This window comes from Amblyomma mixtum, chromosome 3, assembly GCF_055824585.1.
Source record: "Amblyomma mixtum isolate Tamu chromosome 3, ASM5582458v1, whole genome shotgun sequence".
NCBI classification, from domain to species: domain Eukaryota; kingdom Metazoa; phylum Arthropoda; class Arachnida; order Ixodida; family Ixodidae; genus Amblyomma; species Amblyomma mixtum.
The window spans coordinates 359,683,833-359,695,949 of NC_143014.1; the positions used below are offsets into that span (position 1 = coordinate 359,683,833).

The 12,117-nt window shown below is 42.5% G+C and overlaps 2 pseudogenes; one reads left to right on the forward strand and one right to left on the reverse strand.

Moving 5' to 3' along the window:
• Window positions 1-239: 239 nt before the first annotated feature.
• On the reverse strand, window positions 240-3,485 carry LOC149356502 (BEN domain-containing protein 5-like; annotated as a pseudogene).
• Window positions 3,486-4,959: 1,474 nt separating this feature from the next.
• Window positions 4,960-8,453, forward strand: LOC149356503 (uncharacterized; annotated as a pseudogene).
• The last annotated feature ends 3,664 nt before the right edge of the window (window positions 8,454-12,117 follow it).

Here is a 12,117-nt window from a genome sequence, read left to right on the forward strand (position 1 = left end):
GCTCAAATGCTTGTTCTGGTACACTTTTCAGCAAATTTCGAGCGAAGTGTGAAATCATGATTGCTATCTTGGTTGCACCATTCTAAGCAGTAAACCGGCTTATCGCGTGGCTTGGCATCTTTGTGCTACGCTGACAGTGCCCACATAGATCTTGCTCTAACACAGTCATAGTTTTTCACATTTTAATCGGCTTGCGCAGCTCCGACTAATACAACCACCGAAAAAAAATTTTGCAGTTTTCAAAATTTCATCTGCTTGCGCAGCTTGGATTTCAACAGGTCTTGAATTTTTTCGGTCAAGATTCTTGTCAAGTTCTTTTCGGTTTCTTCAACATTGATAGACTTCTGTAATCCCCAGTGCTTGAGTGTTTCTAAAAAGAGACAAAAGTCAATTTCAAGCATTACAAAAAAAATACTAGTTGTTGCAGCAACGAGACTGCCAATTGTGCATCCGGATCTTGGCAGTCAGCCACAAAAGCTACAACAATGGTCAGGAATGCACATGGCTTGTCAGCTTTACAAAAGCCACCAGGTCAAGTTGTCCTGTATTCCATAGGCCTCAGTGTTGTTTCTGTGCACCAGAATATTGTACGAACACAGCGGCCTGTAATGTAACACATTCAAATTTATCTGCATGCAGAGGCTTGAGGTGAAGAGGTATACATTTTTCGTAATTCCAGTAATACTAAGTACAACGACATCTGTGTTCACCTAATATATATAAACAGATCTTTGGCAACGTGCTATGCCAAAAGCTAGATCCCGCTACTGCATTTTTGTTCATGCTGCGAAAAGATAACTTATGGCATGCAACAGTACAGGCAACAGAAAGTGTTCATGCCAGCTGTACCTGAAACGACAAGAAGTTTCTCAGGCGTCAGGGGTTGTTTTGGGAGCGCTCCCAACGCTCTCTTCCTGGAGCAAGCTGTCCCAGTGACGCTCCTTGTAATTAGGACATCGTTTCCCCATATGGCTTGTGCAGTGTCTTTAACAACCAGCGTTGGTTTTTTGTTTTTAAGTATTTTTTCGGCACATATGCCGCTTATGAAAATTCTTTTTGTCAAATGGAAATGTGAAAAGAGGAAAATAATGGAGGAATTTCAATAACACCTTGTTTGAGATCGTGAAAAAAAAGCACCCAAATAAATAAAAGAAGTACACTGTGATAGCAGATGCTTTCAACATGCATGAATTCAAGAACAGAAAATGCTGAGGATCAATAACTGTACCATAAGCAACAATGAAACATGAAAACTACTGCATGTTTCTTCTGGCAAGTGTACAGCAAAACTAAGAAACTGTTTGGCCAATGTCACTTCATACCATTATTAGGACAGAGCACATGAATAATAGGCGCTCCTTGCTATTGCAACACATAAAAAGGATGAATGTGTTCTGGCCATGCTCCTGTTCTTCTTTGCCTAACAGGCACGAACTCAAATTGCAAACTTGAGCATGCCTGGAAAGGCCCTTGCTTTTGTAACATAAAAATAGTAAACATACTACAGACAACAGGCTTTTGGAGTCAGTTGCATTATTTAAAATCCACTGAGTATGTATGTGCCAACAGAAAAAAAATGGTAAGCATGAAAAGTAGCCAACTTATTTAACTTATTAGCATAGTATTACTCACGGAACCGTCTCCCATGTAGGTGAAATCTCCAGTTGGAGCTACAAGTGAGGGAAAAATAAGAATCCTTATCATGACATACACAAAACGAAGTATATAATGTTTGAGGTGACATCAGTGTACTGCTTACCTGGAGGTGTAAGGAGGTACTGCTGCTGCTGCTCTCTAGGGTTCAGAGTGTACTCCTCTGCTTCTGTAGCAGCAGATAGGCATGGTGCTGCACAACATTAAGGAATATTAAAATACGTGACCTGGGAGCATACACTGCTTTAATTGAAAACAAATTTACTGTCAATGAAAATAGAACTGCTACTTACAGGGAACACATTTGCAGGGGGCCGTCTTGAGGATCTCCAATGGTGCTAAAGTTTGAAAGATATACTGATAACTGTAGCTCCAGTTTTGAAATGCAGGGAATTAGATGAAGACCAAAGTACTTACGCCCAACCAAGTCTTCCATGGCAGCCGTCACAAAAGGTGCTGCAATAAAAACGGGTTGGGAGCAACAGTAAATGTTATGAACAGGTTTCATCCACGTCACAATTTGCTGCCTGAAACCTCAAGCCTGTTAGATTTGCACACTTTGCACTGTGCAGCAAGTGCACCAGGTATAGCCAAACCTCTCATAGCACTTGCTTAGCACATACTATTGGGAAAGTCTGTTTGACAAAAAAAATGACTTCATGAAGAAGGGGGAAAGTTGCATCATGGCACCTGTGATGCAACCGATGCACAGTTTCCAAATCATCACATGAAGTGCCAACGGGGAAACAAACCTGTAGTCATGCCTCGACTGCAACCCTTGTCTTGTTGTTCGACTGTACAGGAAAAACAATAATGAACAAATTTAAGAAAAGCGCATGAGCTGTCTTGTTGAAACATCTTACGGTCAGCAAAAATAATAGTGCAAAGCAAAAAGCATTCTTACGCGCAAAAATGTTGCTTTCCAGGCACCTTTGCAGGCCTGCAACTTGTTCTTTTAAAAACACGTTGTCTTCCTGCAGTTCCTGGGCGCGAGATTTCCAATAATCTCTTTCTTTCTCGAGCTCGCCTTCCTGCAGCTCCTGGGCACGTCCTTTCCAGGCTTCCTTCAGCTTTTTCATTTTGATCACCTCACTCTTGGCACACAGGTCATCACTGTCTGATGAGCTCAAAGAAGAATATCTTTTCCTTGGATGTAACTGCATTATGTAATGTTTAGGAGAGGTTTTGATGTCAGTACTTTTTTTTGTAACCCAAAGTAAACCAAAGAAACACAACCACCCTTACCTGGGCTCCAGATTTCTGCAGAGAGACTGCTTTTTTTGTGCGCGACTTCAAGATTTTTTTTTAAATCTCCTCATAAAGGACTTCCTTCGCGTTGCCTTTGTCGTTCTTTTGTCTCTAAAAGAATAGGAAAGCACGGAAAAAAGTTTAAATGCGGCAATCCCGAAAGCTGCCATAAAAGTTTGCCAAAACAGCTAGTTGTGGCAACCTTTTTTTCAGCCTTTTTTTTTTCGCTTGCGTCTCCTCGTCGTCGTCTGTTCCTTCTTGCAAGGAATCGCGTATCTTCGGGATTATTACCCTCTTTGCCCGCATTTTTTCGTGGGCGTTGTTTTCGCTCTCTGTAAGAAATGAGAATATATGGATTGGCACTATAACATTACAGAGGACTGACACATACCTGCCAGCAACAAAACTTGAGTATTGTACAGTCCGCTGTTTGTGTCGTCAACTGGGTCCCGCCAATAAGCAGAATATACGGCGCGGTTGTCGTAGTCACTACTATTTTTTGGTGCGAAGTCTTCAATGTCATGCACGGGAATCACGTGCAGGCGATTGTCGCGGTCACTAAGAAAACGCACAACGGCGAACATGGTGCCCAGTACTGCACAAAGAAGGAAGTCTTGAAAAATCGCACAACGTGCACCAGACAGTACAAGCCCGCAACCACGCTACTCCCGAAAGCACAATAACAGCCCATAGTGGCCAGTGTACCCGACCGGCCCGGCGTCGCGGCTGATTCTGGCAGATTTCCGAACAAAATAACTAATAAGTAAATAATAATTCTTAGAAACAAATAATTATAAATATGACTCGCTTATTTTGACTGAACGCATAAGTATTAGTTAATCAAGCACTTATTTTGAAATTGATACGCGTCTATTGTGGGCAATATGTGCCCTTGGGTAGCCTGCAATCCAACCTCATCCAGTCCAATCCAAGACTTAAACTTTTATGGTGTGGGGAGCTGCCGGCAGTTCGAGCCAGCATTTGCATCGTGAGTTCAAGGTTTGCATAGAACTGCACTGGAGAGAGTGTGGGCCGTAGGAAGGAATACCTCAACCCAGGCAGCGCCTCCTCCATCCCATATTCAACGAAAACTTATCTTCAGAGATCAGCCCGGCGCGCGCAGGAGTCACATGCATCGCAGCAGGCCACCGACGTTACTCAACCACACAGCAGTGTCGCCGACCATGCGGAGGCTTCGATAACAACTCCACATAGTGACGCGTAGTGGGTGCAGCTGCCAACACAGACACAACTTATGCAGGATGCAGAGAGTACGGCTGAAGGCCACTTGCACGCTGGTTCGGCGGATGAAGTGATGTCAACGTCAACTTGTGACGACCCACAGCCTCCCATCGACGCAGAAGTGCCGCAGGAAGATTGTAGCTTTTCTGCTGACGATTTGCTGGCATTGACGGCGAACTTTGTGTTGGATTTTGGCCTTCCGTGGAAGGAAGTCGAAGCCCTCCAAAGGTTAATAATGCACGTGCTTGCTCGGCACGATATACCAGCGACGAAATATCGCTTCAAAAAGAGTGTCGGGGCTGAAATTAAAGCTGCCCGTTTCCACTTCTACTGTGGAAACTGCATGAAACTTCTTGCCGAGACCACTGGCGATCTTGCCGATAGAAATGCAGTGCGAGTAACATGCTCTGTGTGCGGGCGTCACTACAGCGGCCAGCATATGCTTCAGGATGGGCACTTTTTTATAACATTGCGCATTGTGAAGTTGCTTTCATCTTTATTGTCTGAAAATGATATTTTTAGTGCGCTTTATCAGCGACTTGATATCATAAAGGAGAGTTTGTCGAGAAGGAAGAGATGGCAGACATAATAGATGGCTCCCTCTACAGAGAGCTTAGGCACAAATTGGCATCCAAAAATGACCTCACCCTCACTATTAACACAGACGGAAGCCCGGTCTTCAAATCGTCAAAATTTTCTGTGTGGCCAATTCAGATGACAGTGAGTGAACTACCAGCACATATTAGACACAAAAATGTGCTTGTATCTGCACTCTGGTACGGCCAGACGCATCCTGACATGACACTGCTACTAAATACATTTGTGGAACAAATGGATGGTTTGTCAACCGACGGCATCACATGGACGGCAGGCAACGGAACTGTGCACTCAAAGGTAATTTTTTTCTGCTATTATAGAAACTGTTTGAACAGCAGAGCTTCAGACTATTCTGGTTTGTAAATGCTGCATTGAGATGGAGTGCATAGACTAACTGTAACTTGAAAGGGTGTGTTGCTGGGCTAGCAGGTTTCTTCATTCAGCAGAGAATCCACTGTTTTCGGAAACAGACACAGGGGAGAATGACACGCACAACTATTGATAGTTCAGCGCAGATAATGAGGGTGCAAGTTGAGCAGCTTGTTTTTCCTGCTAATTCAAGCCATCACCACTGCACCTGAGCAACTCTGTATGGTTTGAAGTTCTCATACAGTGCAATTCATAACGCTATTTGTGTAGAGTTTGATAATGTTCCCAGCCAATACATGTAGTGCGCAATCATATTGCATTTGATTAAAGGCAGAGTACATAGACAGGATTGCAGCAAGAGTGACAAATAAGAAAAGTACATAAAATGTTCCGTTTGTATTTAAAGCGTGCCTTGATGTTGTTAGAGCACGTAGAATAATCTATAGCATTTGGTGCAAATTGGCTATCTTGTTATTTTTTTAGCATGGAAATAAATGTTGTGCTTGCTTACGCAGGTATACTGCTTCAGCTGCTGTGCTGACGCACCTGCGCGGGCGGCCATGCAGCACTTGACCCAGTTCAATGGCTACTACGGCTGTGGATGGTGTTTGCACCCTGGGGCATCTGTGGGTGGTTAGTGAAGATAACAAAGCTAAGAATGCAGAGTCTGCTTTTTGATAAGACATGTTGAGGCAGATTTTTGGCTTTTCTTTAAGAACTTTTCCTTTAAAGACCTACTTTAGTGTACAATGTATTTGGCCTTGCCACTTCTCAGCACTGGGGCAAAATTGTACCTTATTTGGAGCAGCAATATCATATTTCAAGATGACTGCACATTGTCAGTTTTTAAAAATGTATTGTAGAAGTGATTCTCAGAAATACTTCTGTGAAGAAATGTGCGAATATTTTGAAGCACTGAACTGTGCAAGACCTTTATAAAGTTAAAAATTTGTGTGGTTTTCATTTTTTTTACTATGCCAAACAGGAACCGTCAAGTACCTCGTCAACACTGTTGTGCCTGACAGGACTGCTGAAGACACAATGACGACGATGATCGAGATGATCGACGACCTGTTCAGGGTGTAAAAGGCCTAACACCTTTAATTAATCTCTCACACTTTAATATAATCTGGGGCTTTACCCCAGATTATATGCATTGTGTGTTGCTGGGTGTGTCGCGGCAGTTAACTGAGAACTGGCTCTCCGATGTAGGGGAGCAGCACTACATTGGAGCACCAGAAACAGTGGCAGCCATAGATGGGCGTTTGTGCGCTATAAAGCCACATGGTTGTGTTCCACGTCTTCCGCGCTCAGTTTTGCAGAGGAAGTACTGGAAAGCCTCAGAGTGGCAACAGTGGCTTTTGTATTTTGCATTGCCATGTTTGGTAGGCATCCTTCTACGGCAATACCTTAAACATTTTGCATTACTTGTTAAGGGTATTGCCCTTCTTCTGCAGGACACAGTGACCTTGGTTGACATAGCTGAAAGCACGAACTGCCTTGTAAAGTTTGTTGTAGATATGCAGTTTCTATATGGAGAAAAACTTTAATGTGCATCCGCTGTTGCCCATTCCTCAGAGTGCTGTGCACCAAGGACCACTTTGGGCACATTCTTGTTTTGCATTTGAGTCCAACATTGGTCAACTTAAGCAGCTAGTCACATCAGCAAAAGGTGCCTCGCTGCAGATTGTAGAACGCCTCATGATGGCCAGCAACTTCAGGAGTCTGAAAGCCTTAGCTAGCCCTCGCACTTTGAAGTTTTTGGCAACAGCTGGCCAATCAAATAGTAAAGGTGCTTTACTTCTCAGCAGGCCCCGAGCTGCGTCTGACCAGCTGCTTCGCCTTGTTCAAGACCAAGTTGGCAACATCATAAGTGGCCCTGTTGTGGAACATGACCGAGTTATTGTGTCTCCAGGTCTTGTGTTTCACAGTGAGCAATACTCAAGGCCAAACAAGACAAACAGCACAGCCCTGCAGACATACTTGGGAACCTGTCTAAAAATAAAGCACATTGTTCCCTTCAAGGACATGACTGGCAATATAAGGATTTTTGTACTTTCGAATGAATTCTTGTCCCGTCGTTCACTCAGTACAGAGCACATAATGACATCTGAGGATGCGAATTCCCAACAACTAGTGGAACTTTTTACTAATGTTACCCCATGCAACTATATAGAGTTCAATGGAAAGTTTTTTTTTTGTAAGAATTTCTTTGAAAATGCTCTCTGTCGGTTGTTAATAGGACAGTGAGAGCAAGTGTTTTCTACTTGAATTTTACTTTCATTTCTTCTTTCGCTGTTTGTTCTGCACCAGAAATGATTTCACCTCTTGGAAATTGCTTGCAGTACGTTTTTGACCAACTGCGGTTGATTTGTGGGTCCTACGCTTGGCATATGCAGGCATTCTGTAACATCATAGCCCATAACATGATTTGAAGTCTGGTCTGATAACAGCCAGAAATGCATCCACTTCTAAAAATATGGAATTGATGCTACCACAGTGTCTATACTTCCACTAATATAACTTTTTATCTTGACAAAATACTTTGCTGTTGTTGTTTTGCTTGGACTTAAATGTCCCAGAGTCACATGGCCTGTAATGGACATCTTTGTGGAGAACTCCACATTAATTTTCACCACCTTGGGCTCTTTAACATGCATTCACAATGCACAGTACATCTGTTCTTGCATTTCGCCTCCATCAAACCCATTTCCTCGGGCGTAGCAGTCGAGAGATCTAAACAATGAGCCACTGAATTGGAGAAAATGCATCTGCTGTGGTATTATATTGAATCCTGGCTATAACAGCCTCATTTCGGTGGAAAGAAAATGTGGAAATGCCTGTGTATTTTTTTTTCATTTTCATTGGTGCGTGTTAGCACTGGACGGTCAAAATTCATCTGGAAGTGTATTCTTCCAATTCCTTTTTTGCTTTTTTTCTTCTCAATTGTTTTGCTGTATTCAAGTCTGTAATGATTTAGCAACAGTGTGTTGAAAATTTATTTGCATGTAATGATTTCAGCTGAGCAGAGCAATTTATGCAGCATCAGTTGTGTGTAGGTAGCATTACCATAAATGCCTCTCCTGTTATGTCTGGTAAATTCTGGTCATAGAAGAGCACTGTGTTTTTTCACACTTAGGTGCAGTGTAATTTACTTGTGCAAGTATTTTCAAATGCTGCCTTATTCAGAATAATTTGCTTAGCTCCAAGTTGCTAAAACTCGCCTTTTAATCTTCTAGCCACTCACGGACCTCTACTCTATATGGCTGACAGCCAGGTGTTCCAAGAGTCACTAGTAAGACACTGTTGCCACTCTGCAGAGTTGCTACTTTAGGACCAAGTGATTGTTTCTTTGTGCCTTGTTTCTGCTCAGTTCTTCTTTTATTATGATAGTTATATGCATCAATGCATGCTTTTTGTATTCATCATTGTGTCGACATATATAGGTTGTATAATGTACCAATACTTTTTTAGAGGAAATTAGCAATGACATTTTCAGTGTGCATAAAATTTCTGCTGTCAATTTTTGAGTGCCGCTCGAATCGACAATAAATTGCATGCATGTGAATTGTGTGCAAAGCTTGACATTTGACATTATCTATGCTCAGCTTCAGTTTGGCCTCCAGAGGTAATACTTTTTTTGTGCATAAATGTGTGCAGTACAAGTTCTAATATGCACATTTCCAAACATTGTTCTTGAGTTGTATTTCACCATGCCACATCCCATCCTGAATAAAGCGCACAGAGTTCAAAAGCAGTAGGTCCTTAGCTAGAAACAGCAGATCCAAACACAAAGAGTGAATAGTTCGACTAGTTAACTCATTGCTTGTTTACATTTAAAAAAACAGTGAAAATGAGACAAGAACTTAAGACGCACCTCCGAAGAATTGACCCGGGCTATTGTGTCATCATCCTTGCGCTGTTTTTTTTCTTGAAAAATCTAAGCTAGTTTACTTCCTTCTGTGACCAACAGTCAATTGAAAACCAGTAATTCATCAAATGGGACCATTAGAGTCCAAACACAAAACCACTGAGTGCACTGCTGGTTCCAGCAGCATCTGAGGAGGAAACCAGTGAGTGTTCTGCTGGGACCATTACAGCCAGCAGGCTGCCTGCTGGGACCAGCAGAAAACCAGTGAGCACCTTGCTGGTACCAGTAGAGAACCATCAGATGACCTGCTGGTTCCAACAGAACCAGCAGAAAACCAGCAAGTTGCTTGCTGGTTCCATCAGAACCAGCAGGAAACCAGCAAAAAATTTTCGCCTCGGTGGACAATCATTGGAAATGCCCTGGGCCATCATAGGGCCTGTACTCTGACACCATGTATGAATCCAAGCAGTTTCTTTGTTTGTAGGCCAATCATGTTGGCCAATTAATATTCTAGCTTTTTCCTAGCACCTTGTTTTTTCAGTACCTGCAGCTGCTTCTAGCCCTCCCTGGCCCATTCTGTGAGGTATTCTGCAAGCAGTTTGGGGCCACCACTTGCCAAACATCTCCAACATATACAATCCCTTCTAGGAGTTGATGGTCTCAAAAACACCATTATCGCCACTTGGCAGCATGGTGTAAAATGCAACAGTACAGCAGCTGATTGCATTGCTGCAAAGAACTTCTGCAAAGAAAGGTGCAAAGTACTATATTGGACCAGGAATCTAAAAATTGCACATTTTTGTAAATCTGCCAGTCTGTACGGATCTTTTTTGCTCCACATTTACAGCAATATTCAAATGTGGTGAGGCACCGTGAGTTCAAAAACTGTTGGAACACTTTGCAAATGCATTTTTTTTATGCTGTTAATCTTATCTACAGTTCCATATTTTATTCTCACTGCTGCACTGAATGAGAGAAATCTGCAGCGACTTGGGCAAACAGCAACAGACAAATCACGAGGTCATCTCGATGAAGGATGTTTTTCAGATAAACTGGAAAAAAGAGCCCGGAAAATGCTGTAGTAAAAATTTCTGCCATATAAAATTAACAAACCTTGGGTTCAAAAGGGACTACCAACATCCAAAGGCAGAAAAAAAACCATTGTTCATTGAACAGCCCTGTACTCGGGCAGTAGATACCGACGCTCCAGAAGCAAGCAGACTTGCTGCAATGCTCCATGAACGAGTGAGGCATAACCACCTAGTCCTAGATTTGCAATTGATTAGCTTGTATAGCTGCAATAATGTTCCCATGCTTTACTTTCTGCACATCTATGCGGAATATTGTTTTGTACTCTACAGACAACAGATGAGCACTACTAAATACACAGCCAAAATCAGGTAGTACGTTTACTTCATGCATTTATTTGTATACACAGAATATTTAAGTGCTGGATGCAGCCATTAAGGATGCCTGACGCCTTGCAGTCCGGCCCCCTTCCTGGTCCCCCGCAAACATCAGCCACCTCTTCGTGGCATCTGCGACACATGCTTCTGTGGTGTCAAACAATCTGCGTGTTGCACCTGCCAAAACAGAGTACATGCACACCAATGCCATAAAATTAACAAATACGTACACCAAAACAAATCGGCAATAAATGAACTCTCAGAGGAAACAGACACACTGCAAATTGTATGAAATGCTTCACTAAAGAAGAAGCTAAGAAAACAAACTGTGGCTGCAGGACAACCTGAACTGTTATTGTTCATGTAAAGCACTGAAAGAAATATCAGTGTGTCAGTACAGGCCTCTGCATAAAATTTAGTTGTGATACTGTATAAACTCATGAAAGGGGTGCACTTTTGTTTTAATTTCGGCTGTGAATTTGGAAGGTGTGGTCCATACATGAATTTAAAAAAAAACGTATAACCATGTTTTTTAACTATGTAGTTCAAAACGAGGGGCACCCCATTTATGGCTGCAGCCCTTATACGAGATTATATGGTAATTAGAATTCCATGGGGTTGGATTTGCTGATGCCATATATACACACCGTGCCTTTACCACCGCGTTAAGCATTGCAGCCATTATCGCAAGGGATGAGTGCATGTGCTGTACATTCTGAAAAATTTGCTGTCAATGCACGCTCTAAATGTCTGCACCACCATGTACTTCGACATTTCTGGTAAAGCTAGGAGGCTCTGCATACACAATGATTTGTCTTTTACTAATTAATGCCACGAAACCAATAAGCAGGTATTTCAACATGGAGATACATTTGCTGTCACAACACTGAAACAGATATCTGAGGTAGGTTAGCCAGCATGTTGCAGAAATGGAAATGAAAGAAGAGTTCGAAAAGCCTGAACACACAACTGCTACATCTTCAGAGCCTTTTTCCACTTCATTCTTCTGTCAACATTATGTCGAAGTACAACACATTTTGCACTTGCCATGAAAATTAGAAATAAAAATAATATTGACTGCAACCCGTTTCCAAATTTTTCTGAGAAATTTTATCAGAGTATGCATGAAATTTACATTATTTCCAGACTCAGCTGTTGGGTCGAAAGTTCTAAGGCTCACTTTCAATGCAAAATTCAGCAATACCTTCGGCAGCATGCAGTGCTGCATGTTTGAGACATGTCGTTTTGTCTCTACACTGGCAGCATCTACAGTTTGATCAAGGTATATAATCTTGTTTCAAGCGCATTCATCCTCTACACCCCCGCCACACAGTAGCTGGCTCTGGCCTCACATTGACGTGCAGCGTCTCAAGCACTACACTTCCTCTCTGCTGCATACACTGCTGCCTGGGAGTGATATTTCTGCTCGATTCCAGTTTTGGCTACGTGACGAGCTAAGTCTTCGCGAACTAAGCACTTTCATTTGGGACCTTATTCTCACCGAAACGCTCATATTGTCTAGAGAGCCCTGTACCTGCATGGAGCCTTAAGTAGTCACTGCAGGGTTTTCCCAGTGGTAGAGACGGAAAGGCTCACACTTGCACATGCCTGACCTCTCCACGCCTTCCTTTGTGCCTATCCCTTACCTACGCTCAATGTTGATGACTGGCTAAGCCTAACTGAGGTTTGGTTTATGGGGTTTAACGTCCCAAAGCGACTAAGGCTATGAGA